Source organism: Penaeus monodon, chromosome 9, assembly GCF_015228065.2.
Source record: "Penaeus monodon isolate SGIC_2016 chromosome 9, NSTDA_Pmon_1, whole genome shotgun sequence".
In the NCBI taxonomy this organism is placed as follows: Eukaryota; Metazoa; Arthropoda; class Malacostraca; order Decapoda; family Penaeidae; genus Penaeus; species Penaeus monodon.
In genome coordinates, this window is record NC_051394.1 from 25,417,679 (window position 1) to 25,422,802 (window position 5,124).

Below are 5,124 nucleotides of genomic sequence, written 5' to 3' on the forward strand. Positions count from 1 at the left end.
AAACCCCCCCCCCCCAAAAAAATTCAACAAATCAACCAACCCCCCTTTCCCCTAAAATATTAACTATTTTGCTTCCCCTTTTACCTTTAAATTTTTTTTTTTTCTTTTTTTTTTTTTTTTTTTTTTTCCCTTTAACCCATTAACCATAACCATTATCTTTCCCTTATACCCAGAAGTAAAAGGTTTTAAGTTATCACATTTAGAGTAGGATATTTGGAAAAATAGAAAATGTTAATAATAAAATAATTAATATCAAAATAAGATAAAGTTCGGGGTTAGGACGAACGGTAAAGTCAAGTGGGCCTAGTATTTGACTCCATGTTGATAAGCATTAAAAACCTCTTGTAAAATTATGTAAACCCATACCCCATAAAAAATTGTAAAAAATTCCTAATTGTTAAAAAAAATTTTGACCAAGTCATTTCCCCTTAAAACTTTGGCACTGGGAAATACACTATTTATATAGTTTCCTTTGTGAATTTTTTTTTAACATAGTGGCTCCACATGGCTATTCATCATGTCATTTAGCAGTAAAACTTACCTCATCTGATTCCCTTTTCCCTTTGTTTTTTGGGGGGAAAACAGTTCGAATACTGTTTTTTTATTATCTTTGACTTTAGATTATCAAATGTTTAACAAAGGGAAAGGGGTGAGATCAGGTAGGATATTAACCAATTTTTTTCCCAAAATTTTCTTAAACCCGAAGTAGAGTATAAAAGGAGACCCAAATAAAATTCGAAAAAAAAACATTTTGTTATTTAGGTAATTAGAATTGGGGGAAAAAAGAAGGCTTTAATTTTTTTCCTCATGTTGCACTTAATCCCCCCCCCCTGAATTCAAAATAAGATTCAGTAAATTTACTGAAATTTGCTGAAATATGATATAGTTTTTGTAGACCCAGTGTAGCACAAATTATAATAAACAAAAAACATAGGGACATGGCATATTGTGCCTGCCATCCCCGCATTGTCAACATCACTTTAAATGAGGGGGGTAAAAAATTATTCTAGGTTTGAAAGAGGGGTAAAGGATGTTACTGCCTTTTAGTTTTTAAAAAACACATTATTACAAAAGCACTCTTAGATCCTTAAAAGTCTCCCCTTCTTCATTATTTTTTTTTAAAAAATTTCTGAGGGTTTCCACAAAAAAAGGCAAAACACGGAAAACAAGGAATTTTAAAAAAGCCCTTGTTCTAAAAAAAGAGTAAAATATAAAAGAAAAATATTTAATTTAATGAAAAAAAGTAAAAAAAAAAAACCACAAAAAATTTTTTTATTGATGAGGTAATAAAAACAAAAATTTGAAAGTTAATAAAAAATTTTTATATAAAATAAATTTTTTTATAAATATTAAATTTTTTATTATATATTCGGGGAAAAAATTTTAAAAAAAAAATCAGTAATATAAATTTTTATAACTTGAAAAAACAAAGGCAATGCCAAATTTTTAAAATAGAATAAAAAATATTTTTAATGAAATTAAATATTTATTTTAAAAAAAATATTTTATACTAAATAGTTTTTAAAACCCATTTTTAAAATTTAATAAAAAAAGTTTTTTTTTATATATTATTTTAATTAAAAAAAAAATTTTTAAAAGGATTTTTATAGTATTATATTATATATAATAAAAATTTTGGTTAATTTTATAATATATATATATAAATAATTATATAATATTAATAATAATATATTATATAATATTAAATGTAATGTATATGTATTTAATATATATTATAAAAATATATATATATATTATATAATATATAATTTAAAAAATTTTAATTTAATTATTATATAAAAAAAATTAAAATAAGGGATAGAGTGATATATATATATATAAAAGATATAAAAAAATAAATAAAAATTAAAATTATAAAATATAAATAATAATAAAAAATTTAAGTTATGGGGAATTATATATATATCAAGAAAAATATATTTTAATTAATAAAATAATAATAAAATAAATATAAAATAAATATATATATATTAAGAAAAAAAATAAAAAAAAATCGTAATATTCAAAAAGATAAATAAAAAAAAAAAAAAATAAATTAAAAAAAAAAGAAAATAGATAAAGAAAAAGGAAAAAAAAAAAAAAAAGGGGAAAAAAAAAAAAGAAAAAAGAAAGAAAAAAGGGATAAAAAATAATAGTAAAAAAAAAAGGGGAGAAAAGAAAAAAAAGAAAGAAATTTAAAAAAAATAAAAAAAGTAGAAAAGAAAATAGAATAAAAAAAGGGAAAAAAGGGGAAAAGATTAGGATAAAGAAAAAAGATAGTGAAGAGAGGGGGAAAAAAGGAAAGAAAAAAAAAAAAAATTTTTTTTGGTGAAAAAAAAAGGGGGAAATATAAAGAAGAAAAGAAAGAAGATAAATTAAGAAAAAAAGGAATATAGAAAAGGGGGAAAAAAAAGAGAAAAAGAAAAGAAAAAAAAAAAAAAAAAATTAAAAAAGAAAAAAATAAGAAAAAGAAATAAAGATAAAGAAAAAAAAAAATAGAATAAAAATATAAAAAAAGGAAAAAAAAAAGAAAAAAAAAAAGAAAATAAAAAAGGAAAAATAAAAATAAAAATAAAATATTATTTTAATATATAATAAAAAAGATATAAATTAATAAGGATAAAATTTAATAGAAAATATAAAATATATATTATATAAATAATAAGATATAAAAAATTATAGTAAAAAAAATAATATAATATATTTAATAATAATAAAAAGGGGAAATTTTAAAAAAGAAAAAAAAAATAAATTAGAAAAAATAAAGTTAAAATTTTAAATATAAAAAAAAATAAAAAAAAAAAAAAAAATAAAAAAAAAAAAAAATAAAAAAATAAAATAAAAAAAAAAAAAAAAACAAAAAAAAAAAAACAAAAAAAGAAAAAAAATAAAAAAAAAAAAAAATAAAAATCAAAAAAAAAAAAAAAAAACAAAAAAACTAAAAAAAAATAAAAAAAAAAAAAAAAAAATAAAAAATAACTAAAAAAAAAACAAAAAAATAAACAAAAAAAAATAAAAAAAAAAAAAAAAAAAAAAAATAAAAAAAACACAAAAAAAAAAAAACAAAAAAAATAAAGAAAAAAAAAAAATAAAAAAAAACAAAAAAAAGAAAAAAAATAAAACAAAAAAAAAAAATATAAATATAAAAAAAAAACATATATATAAAAATTTAATAAAAAAAATATATATATATAAAAACTATAATATAAATAGATATAATATAATATAAAATATAAAATTTTAAAATAAAATAATATAAAATAAACTTTTATAATATATATATTATAACAATAAAAATATAATATTTTAAAAACAATATAAAACTATAATAAACATATATATAATATATATAAACAAAACAACATTTTTAATTAAAAATATATAAATATATTTTATTATATTATTATAATAATATAATATATATATTATATATACATACATAAATAATATGGGATATAAAATATTTATATATAATATATAATAATAATATTTTAAATAATTTTAAAATTAATATATATTTTAAATTTTAAAAAAAATTTGTCAGATTTGTTTTCTCTAAGTTTTTTTATCTTTTTAGAATTTCTGTATGTTTTTTTTTATTTTTTCTGTAAATATATAAAATAATATTATAAATAAAATAATATATAAATTTTAAATATAATAAAAAAAACATAAGAAAATACACTACATATACTATACATAATATATTATATAAATTTTATATTAAAATATATAAATAATAAAAAATAAAATTATATTTTAAAAAATTTTTCATAAGAATATATAACACAACAATACATATATTAATATATATAATATATAATTTTTATATATTTTTTAATATATATACATAGATTAATATATATATAAATATATATATATATATATATAGGACTAAAGCAGCATTTTTTATATTATAATACATAAAATACGAGGAGAAAATAGCTTATAAATAGTTTCTGTTTTACATTAAATCACAGACTGCAGTTATAAAAAATTATGGAGAAACATGTTATTGTATTTAATTTTATTAAATGGTTTAAAAAAACTATTTAGTCACTGAATCATATTGATCTCTGTAAAATACACAGTATGTTACAGGTTGCATTAGCCAAAATAATTTTTCTATTGCTAGTTGTTGGGAAAATTAGGCATTGCATTTGTCTCCTGTTGCCAAAGTTGAGTCCCAAATATTTATATTGACTGGAAATTTCATGTTTTGAGGAAAAGTTTACCTTTCCCTTAGCACAATCGCATATGAATAAAAAATTATGAATATTTATGAAAAAAAATTTGCATGTCTTCATATCACCACCATACCATTTTTGTGGATGTAACTAGTGTTCAATTTATGTTTATCATGTATCCTCATCAAGTAAAAACACATTTTTGTGGTTTTTCTTGTTTACTTTGTTCCCTTGCACTTAAGAATGTAAATATTTTGCCTATTTATATGTTACTACTTTTTGTAGAACAATGGCTTTCTTGAAAGTTCCTTGTTTTCCGTGTGTTGCCTTTTTGTGGCAATCCTCAGAAAGTTTTGGAATAATGAAGAGAAGGGGAGACATTAAGGATCTAAGAGTGCATTGTAATAAGATGTGATATTTTAAACTGAAAGGCAGTAACATCCATTACCCAATCATTCAAACCTAGAGATAATTTTTTATCCCCCTCATTTAAAGTGATGTTGACAATGCTGGGATGGCAGGCACATATATGCCATTTTGTTTATTATAATTTGTGCTCACACTGATGGCTCTACAAATGCTGATATCATATTTCAGCAATTGCAGTAATTCACTGAACTCTGTATGTTGCATTCAGGGGGGGGGGATTAAAGTGCAACAGTGAGGAAAATATTACAAAGCCATTCTTTTTTCCCCTAATTGCCTAATTACACATAAATAACAAATGTTCATCAGAATTTTATTGGCTCATCCTTTATATACTCTACTTCCAGGTTCAAGAAATTATGGCAACAGAAATTGGTTAATAGTCCTACCTGATCTCACCTGCTTTCCCTTTGTTAATAACATTTGAATAATCATAATGTCAATGATAATAATAAAAACAGTATTAACAGTAACTGTTCCCCAAAAAACCAAAATAATGTACAATGATAAT

General features: G+C 19.2%; 1 protein-coding gene across 1 annotated transcript in view; it reads left to right on the forward strand.

The window, feature by feature from the left end:
- Positions 1-5,124, forward strand: part of LOC119576685 (inactive hydroxysteroid dehydrogenase-like protein 1) — a 57,941-nt gene that overhangs the window by 47,201 nt on the left and 5,616 nt on the right. The window lies entirely within an intron of this gene.